A 23,299-nucleotide genomic window follows, 5' to 3' on the forward strand; every position below is an offset into this window, starting at 1 on the left:
CAAGCCATTGGCAATCTGCCCAATTTAATTTTCCAAGGTCTTGATAGAAACCGCTTGGCTCTTGCACATGAGCCTCAACTCCTCCAATTTAGATTTTTCATTATATTGTTGTAACTGGAGTTATTGTCTTGGTGCATATTGCTGTTACTGACAACTAGGATGGTTGTATTGCTTTGCTGCATACTGCTGATAAGGCTGCTGAACCGTATTCTGAGAATTGCTCCAACTGAAGTTAGGATGATTGCGGTTGTTGGGATGATAGGTGGCTTGAACTGGCTACTGCGATCTCTGAAAGTTGCTCACGGACTGAGCTAATTCACTAGAAATAGCACACTACTCTGTTTCATGCGCACCAGCACAAAGCTCACAGACACTAGTGATCTGATTAACTCCATAATTAGCCAAAAAATCCACCTTCATCGTCAAAGCCTTAAACTGAGCTGCTATAGCAGTAGCTGCATCTACCTCCAGAATTCCTGCTACCTTTCCCTGAGGTAGTCTCTGAGAAGGATTCTGGTATTCATTAGCAGCCATCAGTTCAATTAATTCGTAAGCTTCATCATAGCTTTTAGCCCACAAGGCTCCTCCTGATGTTGCATCAAACATGGGTCTAGAAGTAGCACCCAAACCATTATAGAAGCAGTTAATGATCATCCAGTCAGGCATCCCATGATGAGGACACTTTCTAAGCATCTCCTTATACCACTCCCAAGCGTCACATAAAGACTCTCCAGACTGTTGTGCAAACTGAGTAAGAGCATTCCTAATTGCAGCTGTCTTCGCCATAGGAAAGAACTTAGTAAGGAACTTCTGAGCGAGTTCTTCCCATTTTGTGATAGAGCCTAGTGGTATAGAATGTAACCAGCTCTTAGCCTTATCCCTCAAAGAAAATGGGAAAAGCCTTAGATTAATAGAATCTTTGGAAACTCCATTGAACTTGAAGGTGTCACATATCTCGATGAAATCTCTGATGTGCATGTTGGGATCTTCTATATGAGAACCCCCAAACTGAACTGAATTCTGTATCATCTGAATCGTCTACAAGAACTTCATTGAAAACTTCCTTAGCTACTACAGCTTCTTCCTCAGCTTTATCCAGTGTTCTCTTACGAGACCGAAAACGTGTATGCATACACGCTCGCTAGAGTACTTGAAACAGGACAAGGAAATAAGTAAGTAACAATATCCGAGTCACTGAACTTTAACGAACACTGATGATAAACACACAAACTAAAAATTAACACCGAGTCCCCGGCAGCGGTGCCAAAAACATGTTAGGACGAAAATACGCGCTAATATTTATGCAAGTATATGCGATCGCAAGTAATATAGAATTATTTATAGTCCGTTCCCACAGAGACATATTTAGGTTAATTTTAATCGATGTACTTATGCAACAATGTTATGGTTATTATTTAATGCTAAGATTGTCACAAATTAAGATTGTTATAACTACAATTAACTAATAGATTAAACTAAAAACATTAACTAAGAGATTTAAAGAGGATTGTTTTACTATATGACACCATGTTATGGATAAAAACTTAGGGTATATTAATTGCTGTATTTATTACCAAGGTTCGTGTTCGTAGCTTAACTCTGCCCTTACGAGATACCTACGTATCCCTGTAAATTAGAGAATCAAGCGAAAAAATGCAGTTCTGATCTGGCGGGGGTGAGACCCCTTATATAAGTGTTGGGAGTCCTTGAATTGGACTAGAGTTAGGAGACTTGGTGGACAAGTCTCTGAATTAGAATGGACTTTGGAGTCCTAAAAAGTAGGAGATTGATTCCTTATCCTATAAGATCTGGGAGGCCAATCTCCAAGAAATTGTGTCCTCATTTGGACTTTATCATCAGCTAATTTATCCCTTATTAATTAATTACGAAATTAATTAATATTCAGGGTTTTGGGCCCTTTCTAATGGGCTTAGCTATCATCCCAATTCTGATATAATTAATGCGATATTAATTACGCAATCAAGGTTTATTTTATTCCCTATAATTTGCCCCCCAACTTCTGGGAAACCCTAAAAGATTTCGCAGAAGTTAAGTTCATTCGTTCCCTTACAGGGTATCATTTTTGTGTAATGTGTGGAGCGACCTACACATTTACAACGATTTGCCTTGTACACGGCTTCAGGGATATTTTGGAATCTCCCTATCACTTTTTTTTTTACCTTTATTCCTATTATTTAGGAATTATCTGGTGTTTTTCCCTAAATTTTTGGGCTTTACAGGAATTTTCCTTTAATTTTCAGAATACATCCATTATTTTTAGAGAATTTTCCAAGGAATTTTCTTAATTTATAGGAATTTTCCATTAACTATAAAATTTTTCCTTAATTTATAGGAAAAATCCCCTTAATTCTGGGATTTTTTTCCTTTAATTTCAGGAATTTTCCCTTAATTCTGGGATTTTCAGGAATTTCCAGTAATTTTCAGAAAATATTCATAACTTCCAGAAATTTTTTAAGGAATTTCCCTAGTTTTATACAATTTTTTTTTATAAATTTTTCAAGAATTTCCTCCATTTTTCTTTCTTCTTCTTTCTTTTTTTCCCTTTTTTTTAATATAAATTCGACCAGGAAACCTTTCGAATAGGATCCTGGTCAAATAACATGCCAATTTGCCCTGGTCGACAGCCATTTCGAGCAGAAACATTCGATCAGAACCCTGACCGAAATTCGGTCAGGATTTTCCTGTTTTGACCGAATAAAGCTCTCATTTACTCCTGATCGTTTGCAACTTCGACCAGAATGTTTTGACCAGAATCCTGACCGAAATTCGGTCAGGATTTATTTACTGGGTTAACATTTGATTGAATAATTGCTCAGTATTTTTTGATCGTGAGTTTTCGATCAGAAAATTTCGATCAGAAATCCTGATCGAATTTTTGGTCAAAAATCTTATAATTTTCCTTTTTCTGACCGAATAATGGGCCAATTAATCTCTGGTCGTGGTTATTTTCGACTACACTGCTTCGATCAAGAATCCTGACGGAATTTAGGAAATGATTAATTTCTAAATTTTGTAAATTCGGCTCCTTTTTTCTTTTTACCATAGTTGGGCCTCAACCCTGGGCTTTAATAACCCCAATTTTTGGAATTTTTGAAACATGGATGAATAGTAACATTTGCTAATGATGCTGATTAAGGAAAATTATCAGACCACGCTATATAGGAGTACTGTTATGGAAATTCTAAGATCGTATTAGTATTCCATAAAGTAAATAAGTGTATGTAAAGATCGTCAGAATCCAAATTCGAACACTTTGATTCTTCCCGAAAATCCACCAGATACCGAAAGAATTGAGTATAAGGTAACATGATTAAAAGGATTTAAATTCAAGAATTATAAGAGAGGATCATAAAATATTGAGAAAGGTTTAAGGGAACCTAAGTAATAAGATCCCGGGTATGATCCCTCAAACGATAAACGAGAACGAAAGTTAAGCGAACCGTATAACAGATCAGCGATCATTAGCCAAGTAATTAGGAGTTAATCAAAGGGGTTAGTGGAGGATGATGTCATCACACCAACAAGAGGATGACAAGTGTAACAAGATGACATAAGTAGATGACATAAGCATGACCAAATGGGAAGGGTTGGTTGGTTGATTGTGAGCCACACAATTTTTACCATGGTAAAAGGTTAATTAACAAACAAAAAGGAAGCAACCAAGCAAACACATTCATTTCTCTTCCCCCCCCCATCTCCTTGCTCACGGTTTTTTGAAGAAAAACAAGAAGAAAATTTTCCAAACCCAAGTTCCACTCAATCATAATTCAAGAGGTTTGTTTCTTTGGATCCTATATTTCATAAATAAGAAGAGCAAGTAGTTTGAGTGCTTGAATCAAAGGTTTTCTATCTCAAATAAATCATTTTAGTTTAGGGTGAATAGTAACTTTCAAGAACAAATTTTTGATTTTTGATTTTATTTGTAAGGTCAAGCTAGCTTAAGCATAGATTAAGGCTTCCATGGGCATTCCAAGGATCTTTCATTGATTAAAAGCTTCAAGGAAGGTATAAAACTTCAAAACCTAGTTTTACTTTGAATATTTAGGAGTGGTTTTGATTAATATAGTTCATGAGAAGCATGATGCTTGTGTTTTTAAAGTTTGGTTGGATTTATAGTGATTTGGATGATTGAATGTTGTTTATAGTTAATGAAACTTAAGTATAGTTAGTAGTTCATGTTTGTGGTTGAATAAATTGGAAAATCTTGAGGATATGGACTGATGTATTAAGGTTTGGATGAAGTTTGGTTGTATTGGTGGTTATGGGTTGATTTGTGGATGATTGGAGTAGTTAAACTTTGGTAATCGCGTAAACATAGCCGTCGTAATGCCCGATTTACCTTAGACTGCTTTTGTTCTTAACATCAGGACCCGTGAACTCACTGTTAGGTTTTGACCATTTCCATGATTAGATAGTTCATGTTATGAGCTTCGTTTTGATATGTGGTTCGCTTGAATCCGATGTGCGGTTTAGGAGAAACGACCGTTTTAAGTAACGGCGTTTCGCGAAGGAACCATTACCCCTCGCCTTACTTTGAAACCTTGGTTAAGGCCCTTAAATGACTAATTGGAGTATGAAACAATTATGTAAAGTAGATTAGGCAGTTGGTAGAGTACTCGCGAAAGAATCTCCTTCAAATTCGTAATGGTTAATTTATTAAAAATGGTGGAGCCGAGGGTACTCGAACGACTTATGTGATTCGTTAAGCGTAGGAGTGACTATAAGCGAACGTTAGGGTTCAATTGGTTAAAGTCTAGTTTCTTAAGCGACCGTGGTTTAATTCCGACTTATGTTGTTGTTCATAGGTTATCGGACCCACTCTAAGCTTAAGTCTATCCGGGAACACTCAGGCAAGTTTTCTACCCGTTATACTGTTGTTGTGATGTATATATGTATATGCATTATCTTGTGATAGATGCATGATGGTTATTAGCAAATCTTGTGATATATTGGAGCATGCTGATATGGTTTATATGCATGCCTGTTTCGTAATATTGATATCTAATTGTTGATTCAAATGCTTATAAGTTGCATAATACATATGCTATAGATAAGCAGTAGTTGCGTATACCCTTAGTATAGGGGACTCAAAGGTGCACATTTTCTAAACCGGGAGTCGATGTTCCCGAGTATAATATATATATATATATATATATTTATATATATATATATATGAATATAAATATATATATGAATAGTTTTCAAAACTATTATTCAAATAAGGTTTATTCGATAACTTTATTTTACTTAATGAATATTATTTTGAATATTCATTCGAGGGCTTATGACTCCGCTTACTTTATTTAATGAATATTATTTTGAATATTCATTCGAGAACTTATGACTCCGTTTATTTTATTTAATGAATATTATTTATGAATATTCATTCGAGGACTTATGACTCCACTTATTTTATTTAATGAATATTATTTTGAATATTCATTCGAGGACTTATGACTCCGCTTATTTTATTAAATAATATTCTTTATTTTATTAAAGAATAATATTCGACAGTCAAACTTATTTTCGATTATTCAAATAAAATCGTACTTTCGTAAAAGTATATCTTTGGTTATTTATTATTCATTTCAAGTATGAGTTTTAAAACTTTTACTTCAATTATTTTTATAAAGATTATCCTTTATGGAAATATTATTTAAATAATAATATTCAGATATTTTCTAATATATCGGGACTGATTTATTTCATTAAATCAGCATTACTTCAAACATTCTTAAAATTGTTTTCGAGTCTTCAAAATGATTTTTAAAAGTTAGAGCAGATCCCAAAACTCGTTTTTATATTTAAGATCCTCCTTTCGAAGGGGATTTAAATACTCGCTCAAAACCTGAGGGATCCGGCTCTGTGGTGTATTTTATATTCGCAACAAGGTTGCTGTTTGGATAAAAGAGTTTTTGATTACTTACCCAACACTCAGGAAGTAAAATTCTTGGAACAAGTTAATCCATTAACAGGCACCGCCTGGGAAATATCGGTGAGTTTTCCTTTCCAACTAGATACGACTTCTTGGTGGAGCCGTATCAACAAGTTTCTACTTGGGGAAAGGGGGGACGAACTTTACATTTCAGACTCATGGATTTCATCTGAACTAGGAGTGGCGTAAGTGGTCGAGTGGCGCCGGCCCAGCCTTATTATATTGGCCCAAATGGCCTGGAAGTTCCGCTAAGACGGTCCATTCCTTAGGAGTCCAGGGTTCGGTTGACAAGTAAATCCGACTGTTCTCCTCTACATGTAGAAAATGGTGGGGTTGCACTACTGCGACTGATCATCGTAAGTGATCTTTCTGGCGCGGCAAACTCCCGTAATGAGTTCATCATCCAGTTTGGATATTTCTGCAACACTAGCCGGAGCATTCGATCGAAAGGCTACGGATGGGTGATTGCTGAAATATTGACAGGGTCAAACAGTTATAATGATGTTTCCCCCAAATGAAGTATCTCGTAACTTCAATTCTTTTAAACAACATTTCAAAGATTGAATCTATTCAAGTCTTATCTTGTAGTCTCATCTATGTGATGAACTTTCAAACTGTTTACACCTTGAACGGTGGTGGTGTAAGTAGAATTCGGAAAATATATAAGTATATTGGAGTATCTTGTAACTTCATCTTTTCAACTTATATCTAGTTAATGATTATCTTATGCATGACAAAGATTTTCAGAAAAAAATGTTGAGACAAGGTTAGATATATAAGATCACCTTGCAAAGATATTTTTATACAGTTATAAACTAAAACTCTGTGTATATTATACATGGCAGAGGATTTCAAAGAGTTTGAAAAGTATATAAGTATATATACTGAATATTTTGCGACTTCGTCGCATTAAGATATCAAACTTGGTTCATTTCTTCTTGACCAAGACTTTCATGAGTACTATGAGAATGCTCATATACTGTTAATTATTATACATATTATTTCGGTGGGCTTGTTGCTCACCCTTGCTTTCTTCTTTCATCACACAACAACAGATAGACAAGATGAACAGGACCAAGCTCCCAATTTGCGAGCGGATAGGAAACGTTCCACAGTTTCCTGTAGGCGTTGATGCCGATGTAGCTGAGGTAGGAATTACCAATAGGCTAGGCTTTCAACTTCTGATGTACCACACTTATTTATCTATATAAATTGTAATAATGGCAAAGAAATGTAAATTTATTCAGAACCCTTTTGAGGTGTAATGGCTTATAATTATGGAATAAAACGACTTGTGTTATTTTTGGTATTCATCTCTGAGACTATAACTTGTGGTGTGTGTGTGTATATTGTGGGGTCACAGTACGCAGTAGTTGGTTGTTTATTAAGATTAAGTGTTGTTAAGTGAAATGGAACTCGTGACAACCCGGATCCCCGACCCCGGATTCGGGGGTGTTACAGAAATGGTATCAGAGCTAAGTGTTATAAACCTCAGAGATGAAGTGACGTTAAAATAATAAGTACACTAAGATAAATAAGAACTCTTGCCAAGTTGATAGTCGGGCAACCTAACATAGTACTGACAGTTAAAACCCTTATGGGAACCCTCATAAATATCGTGATAGAAGCGTAGTTCGCTATAGTATATGGTAGCGGGACTCCGAACCCTGAGGTTGAGGAGCAACCGCGCGATGATGTTTTATTACTAATTGGAGATCGGATTGTGGATCCAATAGAGCGTCCTAACGCAGGACCGGATGATGCTCATATTGAGGATGTAGCGGTTGAGGATGTTGTCCAAGAAGGGATTGTTGCTGAGGAGGATCCCGTGGAGGATCCTGACAAGAATGAATAAAGGACCACTGAGGAATTGATAACCATGGTTAGGGTGACTACCAAAGGTAGGATTGACCGGTCACTATCGGAGGTTCGTTCAAGTTTGTAAAGATAGTATCCCCTTTAACGCGGCTTACTCGTAAGACTGAGAAGTTTGAATGGACAGAGAAATGTGAGAACAGCTTTTAAGAACTGAAGCAAAGATTGGTGACAACCCCTATGTTGGCATTGCCGGATGGAAAGGAGATGTTGTGATGTGTAGTGACGCTTCGCATAAGGAATTAGGGTGCTTCTTATACAGCATATCAAGGTAATCGCGTACACGTCAAGATAATTAAGGGAATATAAAATTCAATATCCCCACCCATGAGCTTGGGCTCGTGGCAATAGTTTTGCCCTAAAGATTGAAGGCACTACTTGTATGGAGAGAAGTGCGAGATTTACACAAACCATAAGAGCTCAAGTATATTTCCATGCCGAAAGAGCTTAACATGCGCCAGAGGAGGTGGTTAGAGCTAAATTAAGGATTACGATTATGAGATTCTTTATCATCCAGGGAAAGCCAATATGGTGGCTAACGCCCTTAGTAGAAAGGAGAGACTCAAGACGATAATGTCTTTGGGAGAATTGATAAGAGACTTTGAGAAAATGGAAATAGAAGTGAAGTTAACCAAAGCTGATACTGAAAAGTTGATTGAGATTGTAATGCAGCCCAAATTATTGAAAAAGATCATATTGTGCCAAAAAGAAGTGATAAATGAAGGCAGAGAGCCAATGAATAGAGAAGAGATTAATACTGAGAAAGATGATAAGGGAATAATGAGGTATTCCTACAGAATTTGGGCTCCAAATGTTCAAGAGCTTAAGGACGAGATCTTAGATGAAAGCCATAGTTCGAGGAATAAGATTTAGGGCAAACCCTGAATGTGATAGTCAGGGAGGTCGCCATCAAGAAAGAAAGAACCCATAACATAATGAAATGGAAAACAAGGATTTTAACGTATAAGATAACCCTGATTATGGGATAAAGATGAAACATTTTATACTGAGAAAACATAAGTCGAGCAAGATAGGGAGAACCGGGATGGTACTCCTATGGGGCAATTCATGGACCTGCCTAAACAAAAATTATACTTTTATTCCCAAACACCACCCTGAGGAAACAATGCGGTGGGAAATTCTTTCAGGACCTTTAAGTCACTAAGCTCTCAGAGTTCCAAGGAACAAGCTAACCTAGCCGAGGCAAGAGCCTGGCTAAAGGAAATATAGGAATTATTTGAGATTCTAAATGATTGACGAAGCGTAAAAGACTATTTTTGTCACTTACCTTCCTAAGAGAGAGGCCACCCGTTAGTGAAAGGCCAAGAAAGGCACAGAGCCAGAGGTTATAATAAATTGATTAAAGTTCAGACAATTGTTTTCGGTAAGGTAATTCCCAAGGTTATGGAGATAGTGTAAAAGCTTTAGAGCCGAAACAAAGTCAGACGAGTATGATAAATTATGAATCTAAATTATAAAAGTTGTCAAGATTCGTTCTGATGACAAGAATCCCAGAACAACGTGATGTTTGAAGTCAATGATTAGTGGGTTCGTGAAATGATTGTAAGAGAGAGGTAAATAAAAAGAAACTGAAGTGGAAAGGAATATAAAGGCAATAAAGTTTGAGGAATGATAAGGGAGTTGGGTATGAGGAAACCCTAAAGACTTGTAGCAATAGAAATAGAAAAGTATGTAATCGTCAGGATGAGGGTGATTCACCATGAGTTAAAGTTGATGATTGAAGGAATAAGAGATACATATATTTTATTCCCTTTAAGTTGGGAGGATTCGAGGAAAGCTTGAGATAGTTCGAAGGATAAATAATGAGACGCGGATAGACGGAAGAGACAAGAAAGTAAGAAATTAGGAAATTGGATGAAGGAAGTAACCTTCAAAAATGGAAAGTGTATGTAACACCTGTGACTTGATACCCAAAAGGGAGACACCAAGTACAAAAGATATCCCAACATTGAGATGACTGTTGAGATAAACAAAAAAAGTAAATAAGGATTTATTAAGAAGAAGTTCACGTTGAACACGACCAATATCTTCCAGAACATCCATGTGATCATTACCAAATTTGGAAAGAAAAGTGGATAACCATTTTTTATCTTTTGGAGGCCATATGGATTGACCTCAACTTGAATAAGGATGCTATTGTGAAATTTGGTATAGACTATCGAGGTGGAAATGATTGAATAAGATACCCTTATCAGGGATATATGACTTTATTTATCCATAGAAGGATGCATGTACCTTTTTAAAGGTGGAACTAAGGATAAAACCTCGATAACTTGAGATGAATCCTAGGGGAATGCATAAATGTTGGCATTTCGCCCTTAATAGGGACATCATGAGTTTTGACAATATGAATTGGAAAGGATCAAGGTAACAACAACCTTTAAAAATCAGTGGAGAAAGTTTTCAGAACTATATAGACAATGGCTCTAATATTAGTAAATGGTATCTTGATATGCCATGTACCTAGGGAGTAAATGATGAAGGATTTAAGGATAACCTTAGAGGTTTTACAAGGAGAAAGGTAATATTCAAAATTCTCAAGAATAGAAATTTTGATAAAGGAAATATGACGTAATTATAATAATGCCAGGTGGGCATGTATTAAACCATAAGAAACTATAGATCGGCCCAATGAAGGTCGAGATTGGTGAAAACAAGTAGGGCCCAAGATAAGAGACGTCCTATGTATGATCGAGAGTCAGTCGTGACAATGTTAACCTCAAAAAGACCGAGGCAATAACTTATGGAAAAAAATGGTGATATTTTTTTTCTCTCACCAAAGCGTACGGAAGAGCATTTTCACACAAGCAATGATTGGAAATTAGGTAGAAAATTTAGTTGAAGGTCATTTAAAATGACATTTATTGTAAGGAAATTTTACTATTGGGAAAGGCCAAAGAGGTGACCGACACTCTAAGTGTAAGAGAGGAATTATAGGCGCTCGTGCCAGAGGAATACAGTGATGATGGTTGAAGCTGTGAAGGTTGTATTATGTTTTGGAAGATTGACATTCCTTCTGATGACTGTGCAATACCCAACCGTAATAGTAGTTTGGTAAAGGTTTAATTCATGTAATCGCCATGAGCGGGCTATCTATCTTAGAAGGTACTATCTTGAGAATAAGCCAGGACCATGTTTCAAAAGGACTAAACAAACCTTTGAGTTAAGTCTTCTATTGAAGACATATGATTAAGAATGGTATTAACCTGCTATCGTTGCTTTAATTGAAACTCTTCTGCAATTTTATCTGCTTCATGTCATATGTACGTCAAGTTCAGGAGTGTTCTTCATGAATCATGAACGGTGATCATGTTACCTCCTTAGAAGGATTCAATACGATATGTATGGACTCCGTATGGTTAGCTATTAAGACTTCATGGAAAACGAATGACTACAGTAGGTCAAAGGTGGGCCATAGTAATGCAGGAATGATTCTGCGAGTAATGAGCCGATTACTTACAACCGTGAGAGTTGTATTGGAATGGATGTTAAGAGCGAGTACCACTAATCGGGTCGTGGTGGTGTATAAGTTATCATTGATAGGCTAATTAAGTCGATTATCTACCTATTGAATACTTATTCCTTCTTATCAATAGAGAGTCGTATTACTATACGAGGAAGGTTGCGGTGCAAGCATAGAATTCTAGTAACAATGATGTCTAGAATGAGATCCCAGATTCGATTTTCGATGTCGAGGGAGTTTCAAAGGTGATTGTGTATAAGCTCGAGCAAGAGCATGGGTCCATAGAAAGATGGACGGAATAGTAAAAATGTTTAAGCAGGTGAAATGTGATGCTATAATACTTGATATTGATATATATACGTATACGCTTTGTTCTCCTATGACAAACCTCTATAGTTCAGAGGTATATTCCAAGCCAGATATTTTATTGCAGTATTTTTTCATATATACAATTCTCTTCAGTTCGTTCTTTTCTCTTCTTTTCATTTCATGTAAGCTGAGAAGAACAACCCTTCCAGAAGGGGAGGTATTGCCGAATGACTATCTATCTATGTGATAGAAGCCTAGTACGATACCACATGTTGTTTAATTGCTTGTCAAGTACTAAAGGCTGGCCACCTTCTGTACTAACTATGCAATAGAACAACTGTTCATGATCATAGTGATCTCTGAATAAATTCTTTTACTTCTACACGAAGGACCAAGCTTTCGAAGATGGAGGCAGCTAGAGATGAAGTGGTACCAAGTATGGTGGTATTCGGAATGGAAACGCATTCGTGATACTAAGGTTGATGCGATTATCAAAAGGTTATAAAACTCTAGCGAGTAAAGGTATATCTAGAATAATATTATGTACGGAAGATAGTAATGATTACAAACTGGGAAAGAATGGGTATTGAGAAACAAAAGCTATAATGTTAGAAGCTATGAGGAGAGTCTGTGTAATAGACTTGAAAGAATTTGGGATTATCACTTAACGCGGATTGAGTTTTCTTACGATAATAGATCGTATGTCAGTATCGAGGTATCACCTTATGAGATCCTTGAGGGAAGACAATGTCGATCTCCCTTATGTTAGGATGAAGTTGCAGAGCGCAAGATGCTCGGACCAGCAGTGGTCTAAAGGACCAAGGATATAATAGATCTAATCAGAGGATGGCTGGTAGTAGACCAAGATGGACATAAGAAGTATATTGATTTGACACGAAAAGACACAGAGTAGGAAGTAGGAGACCTAGTGCTGTTATAGGTATTCCCTTGGAAAAGATGGATGAGGTTCGGAAAGAAAGGAAAGCTAAGCCCACGAATTGTTGGACTCTTTGAGGTATTAAGACGTTTTGGGAAGTTAGCATATGAGCTAGCCCTACCCCCGAATATGTAGAAAGTTCATAACGTGTTCCGCGTATCAATATTAAGGAAGTGTAATTCGGATGCCAGACAAATAGGGGCATATGAGCGCATAGACATGCAACCAGACGTAACCTGTATGGAGCAACCAAGAAGGGTTATACATTGAAAAGGAACAAGTGCTTAGGAGAAGGGTTATCAAACAAGTCAGAATTTGATGGTAGAACCAAAATGTGGAAAATTGACTTGAGAGTTAGAAAGTGTACTGCTAAGAAAGCATCCCTATTCATTTTCTATCTGATTCCGGGACGGAATCCTTTTAAGGAGGGGAGACGGTAATAACCCCAATTTTTGGAATTTTTGAAACACGGATGAATAGTAACTTTTGCTGATGATGCTGATTAAGGAAAATTATCAGACCATGCTATATAGGAGTACTGTTATGGAAATTCTAAGATCGTATTAGTATTCCATAAAGTAAATAAGTGTATGTAAAGATCGTCAGAATCCAAATTCGAACACTTTGATTTTTTCCGAAAATCCACCAGATACCGAAAGAATTGAGTATAAGGTAACATGATTAAAAGGATTTACATTCAAGGATTATAAGAGAGGATCATAAGAGGAATATAAAATATTGAGAAAGGTTTAGGGGAACCCAAGTAATAAGATCCCGGGTATGATCCCTCAAATGATAAACGAGAACGAAAGTTAAGCGAACTGTATAACAGATCAGCGATCATTAGCCAAGTAATTAGGAGTTAATGAAAGGGGTTAGTGGAGGATGATGTCATCACACCAACAAGAGGAGGACAAGTGTAATAAGATGACATAAGTAGATGACGTAAGCATGACCAAATGGGAAGGGTTGGTTGGTTGATTGCGAGCCACACAATTTTTACCATGGTAAAAGGTTAATTAACAAACAAAAAGGAAGCAACCAAGCAAACACATTCATTTCTCTTCCCCCCCATCTCCCTGCTCACGTTTTTTTGAAGAAAAACAAGAAGAAAATTTTCCAAACCCAAGCTCCACTCAATCATAATTCAAGAGGTTTGTTTCTTTGGATCCTATATTTCATAACTAAGAAGAGCAAGTAGTTTGAGTGCTTGAATCAAAGGTTTTCTATCTCAAACAAATTATTTTAGTTTAGGGTGAATAGTAACTTTCAAGAACAAATTTTTGATTCTTGATTTTATTTGTAAGGTCAAGGTAGCTTAAGCATAGATTAAGGCTTCCATGGGCATTCCAAGGATCTTTCATTGATTAAAAGCTTCAAGGAAGGTATAAAACTTCAAACCCTAGTTTTACTTTGAATATTTAGGAGTGGTTTTGACTAATATAGTTCATGAGAAGCATGATTCTTGTGTTTTTAAAGTTTGGTTGGGTTTGTAGTGATTTGGATGATTGAATCTAGTTTATTGTTAATGAAACTTAAGTATAGTTAGTAGTTCATGTTTGTGGTTGAATAAATTGGAAACTCTTGAGGATATGGACTGATGTATTAAGGTTTGGATGAAGTTTGGTTGTATTGGTGGTTATGGGTTAATTTGTAGTTGATTTGTGGATGATTGAAGTAGTTAAACTTTGGTAATCGCGTAAACATAGCCGTCGTAATGCCCGATTTACCTTAGACTGCTTTTGCTCTTAACATCAGGACCCGTGAACTCACTGTTAGATTTTGACCATTGCCATGATTAGATAGTTCATGTTACGAGCTTCGTTTTGATATGTGGTTCGCTTGAATCTGATGTGCGGTTTAGGAGAAACGACCGTTTTAATAAACGATATTTCGCGAACGAACCATTACCCCTCGCCTTACTTTGAAACCTTGGTTAAGGCCCTTAAATGACTAATTGGAGTATGAAACAATTATGTAAAGTGGATTAGGCAGTTGTTAGAGTACTCGTGAAAGAATCTCCTTAAAATTCATAATGGTTAATTTATTAAAAATGGTGGAGCCGAGGGTACTCGAACGACTTATATGATTCGTTGAGCGTAGGAGTGACCATAAGCGAACGTTAGGGTTCAATTGGTTAAATTCTAGTTTCTTAAGCGACCGTGGTTTAATTCCGACTTATATTGTTGTTCATAGGTTATCGGACCCACTCTAAGCTTAAGTCTATCCGGGAACACTCAGGCAAGTTTTCTACCCGTTATACTGTTGTTGTGATGTATATATGTATATGCATTATCTTGTGATAGATGCATGATGGTTATTAGCAAATCTTGCGATATATTGGAGCATGCTGATATGATTTATATGCATGCCTGTTTCGTAATCTTGATATCTAATTATTGATTCAAATGCTTATAAGTTGCATAATACATATGTTATAGATAAGCAGTAGTTGCGTATACCCTTGGTATAGGGGACTCAAAGGTGCACATTTTCTAAACCGGGAGTCGATGTTCCCGAGTATAATATATATATATTTATATATATATATATGAATAGTTTTCAAAACTATTATTCGAATAAGGTTTATTCGATAACTTTATTTTACTTAATGAATATTATTTTGAATATTCATTCGAGGGCTTATGACTCCGCTTATTTTATTTAATGAATATTATTTTGAATATTCATTCGAGAACTTATGACTCCGTTTATTTTATTTAATGAATATTATTTATGAATATTCATTCGAGGACTTATGACTCCGCTTATTTTATTTAATGAATATTATTTTGAATATTCATTCGAGGACTTATGACTCCGCTTATTTTATTAAATAATATTCTTTATTTTATTAAAGAATAATGTTCGATAGTCAAACTTATTTTCGATTATTCAAATAAAGATCGTACTTTCGTATAAGTATATCTTTGGTTATTTACTATTCATTTCAAGTATGATTTTTAAAACTTCTACTTCAATTATTTTTATAAAGATTATCCTTTATGGAAATATTATTTAAATAATAATATTTAGATATTTTCTAATATATCGGGACTGATTTATTTCATTAAATCAGCATTACTCCAAACATTCTTAAAATTGTTTTCGAGTCTTCAAAATGATTTTTAAAAGTTAGAGCAGATCCCAAAACTCGTTTTTATATTTAAGATCCTCCTTTCGAAGGGGATTTAAATACTCGCTGAAAACCTGAGGGATCCGGCTCTGTGGTGTATTTTATATTCGCAACAAGGTTGCTGTTTGGATAAAAGAGTTTTTGATTACTTACCCAACACTCGGGAAGTAAAATTCTTGGAACAAGTTAATCCATTAACATGCACCGCCTGGGAAATATCGGCGAGTTTTCCTTTCCAACTAGATACGACTTCTTTGTGGAGCCGTATCAACAAGTTTCTAATTGGGGAAAGGGGGGACGAGCTTTACGTTTCAGAGTCATGGATTTCATCTGAACTAGGAGTGGCGTAAGTGGTCGAGTGGTGCCGGCCCAACCTTATTATATTGGCCCAAATGGCCTGGAAGTTCCGCTAAGACTGTCCATTCCTTAGGAGTCCAGGGTTTGGTTGACAAGTAAATCTGACTGTTCTCCTCTACATGTAGAAAATGGTGGGGTTGCACTACTGCGAGTGATCATCGTAAGTGGTCTTCCTGGCGCGGCAAACTCCCGTAATGAGTTCATCATCCAGTTTGGATATTTCTGTAACACTACCCGGAGCATTCGATCGAAAGGCTACGGATGGGTGATTGTTAAAGCATTGACAGGGTCAAACAGTTATAATGATGTTTCCCCCAAATGAAGTATCTCGTAACTTCAATTCTTTTAAACAACATTTCAAAGATTGAATCTATTCAAGTCTTATCTTGTAGTCTCATCTATGTGATGAACTTTCGAACTGTTTACACCTTGAACGGTGGTGGTTCAAGTAGAATTCGGAAAAGATATAAGTATATTGGAGTATCTTGTAACTTTATCTTTTCAACTTATATCTAGTTAATGATTATCATATGCATGACAAAGATTTTCAGAAAAAAATGTTGAGACAAGGTTAGATATATAAGATCACCTTGCAAAGATATTTTTATACAGTTATAAACTAAAACTCTGTGTATATTATACATGGCAGAGGATTTCAAAGATTTTGAAAAGTATATAAGTATATATACTGAATATTTTGCGACTTCGTCGCATTAAGATATCAAACTTGGTTCATTTCTTCTTGACCAAGACTTTCATGAGTACTATGAGAATGCTCATATACTGTTAATTATTATACATATTATTTCGGTGGGCTTGTTGCTCACCCTTGCTTTCTTCTTTCATCACACAACAACAGATAGACAAGATGAACAGGACCAAGCTCCCAATTTGCGAGCGGATAGGAAACGTTCCACAGTTTCCTGTAGGCGTTGATGCCGCTGTAGCTGAGGTAGGAATTACCAATAGGCTAGGCTTTCAACTTCTGATGTACCAGACTTATGTATCTATATGAATTTTAATAATGGCAAAGAAATGTAAATTTATTCAGAACCCTTTTGAGGTGTAATGGCTTATAATTATGGAATAAAACGACTTGTGTTATTTTTGGTATTCATCTCTGAGACTATAACTTGTGGTGTGTGTATGTATATTGTGGGGTCACAGTACGCAGTAGTTGGTTGTTTATTAAGATTAAGTGTTGTTAAGTGAAATGGAACTCGTGACAACCCGGATCCCCGACCCCGGATTTGGGGGTGTTACATGGGCCTTCCTTTGGGCCTTTCTTTTTGGGCTTTCATCCCTTGGGCCTTTTTCTTATTTTCTTTTGGAAACTCTAGATCTGGGCCCTGATAATGGGCTTGCAATATTCTTCAGGCCCAAAAATATTTGGGCTTTTTATGTTGGGTCATCCTTCATAGGTTTTAAAGCCCGTATTCCAGAATATTCTAGAATTATCTCAATACTCCTAAATTTATTTATATAACTCAATATATATATATTCCCTCCAGAATTCTCTGGAACCTTCTAGAATGTTCCAAATTTGGGCCAAATGGGCTTTTTATAGACCCATTTACCCGATGGTGAGTCTATATAAGAGTGGGAGGGGAGTGTAATTTCATTCACACTTCTCATTTCACAATTCACTTTTCCTCCAAATCTCTCCCCTCTTTCCATTCTCTTCATGCCTTCAGAATTTCCCGATGATCTCCTAGCCTTTTCCGGCCTTCTCCTCCTCCTTCCAAGGTTTCAAGTTATCTTCTATCTCCATCAATGGCAGATAAAAGTTCCGAGAGAGCGGCTAAGATCGCTTCTGCTTCAAAACGAGGTAACGATATCGAAATCCACTCTTCTTATATGTCCTTATTAGACATGATACACATGAGAGGGGGTGAATACCCGTATAATGCCCATCTAGATTCATTCGATTACCGTAATAAGTGGTATAATATAGATTTTAATAAGCTTAACACACTTTATAATGTTCGTCCCCCTCTTAGGCTAGTTCCCGCTGAAGGTGGTTATCGCACATGCCACTGGAAGCCCGACACTCTTTTCATTTATGTAGACGCCCTTACCGCTGGGCTTAGGTTTCCTTTTCATGATTTTATTCCTGTCTTACTAGCAGACTTATAAATTAGCCCTTGTCAGCTTCCCCCTAATGCTTGGAGAAATATTTTATGTTTCATGGTCTTGTGTCTTAGGAGCGGTTTCCCTTTGTCAGTAGCAGTCTTAAGGAAAATCTTTCCGTGTCACAATAGTTCTCAAAATACTTGTGGTTGGGTCTATATTAAACAAAGGCCCAAATGAAAACACATCTTTAGCAGTGCTTCCATCCCTGACAATAACCAACATTGGAGGAGCAATTTTGTCGGGCTCAGGTGGGGGAATGGAGACTGGGGCACCCTCTTCAGATCTTCCTTCAGGAAGGTCAGTGATGGTAGCCTCAAATCCATTTACCTACCCCCGAGGAGACTATTATTTATAATGAGCTCACCCAGGATGAAGGTGCTACCCCCAGCTGGACTTTATTAGAGGAGTTTTCCCTAATCCATGTAGGGATTTCTTTAGTTACTGCATAGGGTATTTTTCTTCCCTTCTTGTTTTTACTTTCTTTCATGTACTATTGACACCACTTATTTTTGTTTCTCTTTTATCTTTGCAGCTTCTAAGGAAATCAACGAGGATAACATGCCTGTCGTTGAAGAAACTGCAAGGATGAAGAAGGCTAGGCTTGTAGGGTTGGACACCCGGGGAAAGGCTTTGGAGCCTAGCTTCTTGAGGAAGCACAAAGAGCCTATGGTGGAGGCTTCCTCTGGGGGAACTAAAGTCCCAACTGCTCCTACTTCTGCTGTTGTTCCCACTTCTGTCACCACTAGTGCTTTCCAGCCTCTTTGGGGATTTCTCCGTGGGGACAACGTGATTGGATCCACGAAGCATGCGTGGGATTTGTCCTACCACAGTGTGACCCTTAAGGACTTCAATGATATCATGGCCGGTCCAGATTTGGAGAGGATAAAGCTCATAGGTGCTCAGTCTCTGGCCTCAGTATGATTTTTTTCTTAAACTCCTTGTTCTCATATACTTGTAGCATTCTCTTGCCTTATATTTTGTTTGTTGTTTTATTCCAGTCTAATGCTTATTTCCAAGTGACTGTGAGGCAAGCCGAGTCATGGAAGAAGGCTTCGGATAACGCTGATAATGCCCTCAGGAGGTAGCAGAGAAAGTACGCTTCTTTAGAGAGAAAGATGAAGCGCAAGGAGGAGGAGCTAGGAGAGGCAAATGCTAAGTTGGTCGTTCTGAGGGACGAGAAGGAGAGAGCGATTGATTATCTGGACTTGGATGAGTTTACTCAGTCTATGAGGGTGAGGGATGATACGGTGTTCCCTGGTTTTTTCAGGACTGGCTGGGACACGGCCCTTGGGACCGTGAACAAGGCTTGTCCCGATATTAACCCGGCGGACTATGTGTGCCCTGACGACGAGGCTCTACTATAGAAGTTCCGCACCCGTGTAGTTGTCTCGGATCGTATCCCTCAGGACCCTCTTCTTCCTCCTCCTGAGTCATCTTCTAGGCCTTCAGCAGATGATCACAGCTCTTCTTCCTCCGAGACCGAGACTACTGAGATATCCAGCGAGAATGGAGGGGATGATGACATGGATGCCGAGGGAACCTCCGCTCCTTAGAGTTTTATTAGCCATGCGCGGCTAATTTAACTTTATTTTAGCCTTGAGACTATCTAGTTTATCTAACTTTGTATCTCTTATTGTACTTGATTTATTTATCAAACTTTATGCTTTTATTGGAATTCATGCATTTAGTTTATTTGTCATGACATAGGGATTTTAACCATATTTCGGAAACTTTATAAATTTCATAAACTTTTGGGACTCATCCCTTACACAAGTCTTAATAAACCTCAAACTTGAAAGAGTAGTCTTATAAAACTAAAACATGAAATCCTAAGCAAGCAAACCTTCAAGGTGCTTTTCAACCTACTTGTCATTTTGACAAGTGAGAATCGTGCTCAACCATTTTACACATAGTAAATTTTCAGGTTCTGTGCGTGCCAGGTTTTCGGGACTTCAAAACCATCCATAGTCTCCAGCTTGTAGGATCCTCTTCCTTGAATACTTTTGACCTTGTATGGCCCTTCCCAATTTGGGGCAAGTTTTCCCTTCTGCCCAACGCCGGAAGCTCCCACCTGTCTTGAAACCAAGTCTCCTTGCTTGAAAAACCTTTCTTTTACCCTTAAGATGTAGTAAAAAGAAGCTTTTTTATGATATTCCACTATTTTGGCATGTGCCTTATCTCGTACTTCATCAATTAAATCCAGGGCTAGTCTTTGCCCTTCCTCATTTTCTTCAGGATTGTATGCTTGGATTCTGGGAGACGAGTGTGATATTTTCACAGGAACAACCGCTTTTTCCCCATATGCTAACATGAAGGGAGTTGCTCCAATAGTGACTCTACAAGTAGTCCTATAAGCCAATAGTATTGGGAGTATTTCATCCACCCATTTATTCCTTGATTTCTCGATCCTCTTCCTCAGTCCATCCAAGATTATACAATTCGCCACTTCCACTTGCCCATTGGCTTGTGGGTGAGCTACGGAGGTGAACCGCAACTCAATCTCATTCTCCTTGCAATACTTCTTGAATTCCTCATTGTTGAACAATGTTCCATTATCGGTAACCAGGAGACGGGTAATTCCATACCGGCACATGATATTTTCCCACAGGAATTGTGTAACCTGCTTAGTTATGATCTTAGCCAAAGGTTTGGCTTCAGTCCACTTGGTGAAATAATCAATGGCTACAATCAAGACCTTCCTTTGAGCTATGGCCATGGGAAAAGGCCCAAGTATATCCATTCCCTGCATAGCAAAAGGGATAGGAAAATTAATGGAAGTTAGCATCTCAGGAGGTGTCCAACAACTGGTGGATGTTTCTGACAATGTTCACACTTCCTCACATAGTCTTTGGCATCGGCCATCATCTCTGGCCAATAAAAGCCTAAAAGGGTTATCTTATGAGCCAGTGCTCTGCCCCCAAGGTGTTGCCCACAGATACCTTCGTATACTTCTTCAAGAGCCAAACGTACCTCATCAGGTCTGAGACATCTTAAGTAAGGAACCACATAAGATCTCTTGTACAAAATCCCATCGATCAAGGAGTATCTCAGTGCTCGAACAGTCAATTTTTATGCTTCAGTCACATCATTTTGTAGCCAACTAGTTTGAACATGGGCCTTAATGGGATCTATCCGTGATATCCCTAGCCCTATAAGGGCTACAAGCTTAACATCAATGCTCCGTGTTTTTAAAACGCGGAAGTATACGCTAACTTTTCTCTATCTCCGATGAAACGAACTTAGACAATGCATCTGCCTTAGCATTTTCCTCCCTTGGAATGTGCTCAACATGGCATTCATCGAACTGAGTCATCACAGCCCTTACTAGGCAAACATACATAACCATTGTATCATCTATTGCCTTAAACTCTCCCTTGACCTGGGATATGACAAGCTTCGAATCCCCACAGACTTTTAGATTCGTAACCCTCAATGTTCCTTCTAGGCCAAGGCCAGCTATCAGAGCTTCATACTCAGCTTCATTATTTGTAGTCAAGAAGTCTAGTTTTATAGCATACTCAATCAGGAACCCATCTGGGCTTTGTAAAACTAGCCCTGCTCCGCTTGAATTTGTTTTTGATGCTCCATCAAAATAGAGAACCCAATATTCCTTCTCCTTAACGCCCTTTTCTTTGTCTCCTTTATCATCTTCTGTGTCTTGAGATATAGTATCTGTTAGTGTATACTGAAAATATTTATTTGAAGTATGTACATTTATTTCTGGCCAGTTTATTTGAGAATCATTTGAATGTTTACATGTTGTCTAATATTATATATTGTGAACAATCTAGTATCAAATGGGATACAGAATATTAGATTATTAAATATGGTTATATAATATAATAAGGTTCACAACACATGTGGTGTTGGACAATCCACTGGTATGGCTCTAGTATTATTTAGATTAGTTTATATTGACTAATAAATAATACTAGTATACTTTGTGTATATTGAACATGATCAAATTTAGAATTGTTCCCTTAATACTGATTAAGAAGGAGAACTAAAATTCTATGTTATTATTAATGCTTAGGTTCTTAATCCGAAAATAGTAATTGACACGTGTATATTATTTACATGCTTTGATTTATATATGAAATAATTATTTTGAATTATATCATTATATTTTGGGCGATGGAATTATATACATGGTGGATATTATTTATTGAAGGAATCCATGTCCTGATAATATTCGGGTTGATGATGTCCCCTTGAAAGCTCAAAAAGATTTAATTATGTGAAACCCTACAGGTGGAATTTATTCTGGCATAATTAAATAAAGGTTGAGTGGATGATCAAGGATAAAAGATATTAATTAAATAAATTATCAGTAATTTATTTAATTAATAGACATATGATATTTTAAACATGGGGAATTTAATAAGCAAATAATATTGGAACCGAATTAATTAAATTACGGTATTAGGAAAGGTAGTGCAAATATTAATTCTTTAGTGGATTGAATTAATATTTAATTACATTGGGCTAGGCTCAAGATATAATTAGAAGGCCCAACCTAATTATCCATGGTCCCTATTGTAGCCTATATATATTCTTATTCTCTTCTTGCTTGGATTTGTATGAAAACATATTGTAGCCACCAAGGAGCAAGAAGAGAGGATAACTTGAGAAGACGGAGGCCACACTTCGCTCAAGGGAATTTGGGAATACAATAGAAGAGCGTGGAATCAACCATTAACAAGGTAATCCTCTTTTTGTAATCTTTATCGTAAAATGTAGTAACACCCTAAGTCCGTGGTTCCCAATAGTATCTTCCTCCCCCCAGCTTCTTGGTTGGGTATGGTACATTCCACCACGAAGTTAGCCAATTCCTGGGCTTTTATTTCCATTCTTGGTTTGTACTTGATGTCGAATTCTCCCAATTCTATTTCCCATTTAATCAGCCTCCCACTAGCTTTGGGACTATGAATGATGTTTCTCAATGGCTGATTTGTTATCACTTCAATTTTATGAGCCTTAAAGTAAGGACACAACTTCCTTGAAGCCATCACCAAGGCTAAATCAAACTTCTCAATAGTTGAATAATCCAACTCAGCTTCATGCAGAATTTTACTCACATAGTATACGAGTTTCTAGAGTTTAAGTTCCTCC

At 37.1% G+C, this 23,299-nt stretch overlaps 1 non-coding gene across 1 annotated transcript; it reads left to right on the forward strand.

Moving 5' to 3' along the window:
- The first annotated feature begins 664 nt into the window (after positions 1-664).
- LOC141688678 (small nucleolar RNA R71) lies at positions 665-771 on the forward strand. The gene has a single exon (XR_012562111.1). It is a non-coding gene; the product is annotated as a small nucleolar RNA R71 (small nucleolar RNA).
- The last annotated feature ends 22,528 nt before the right edge of the window (positions 772-23,299 follow it).

The sequence above is a fragment of the Apium graveolens genome, chromosome 9 (assembly GCF_009905375.1).
Source record: "Apium graveolens cultivar Ventura chromosome 9, ASM990537v1, whole genome shotgun sequence".
In the NCBI taxonomy this organism is placed as follows: Eukaryota; Viridiplantae; Streptophyta; class Magnoliopsida; order Apiales; family Apiaceae; genus Apium; species Apium graveolens.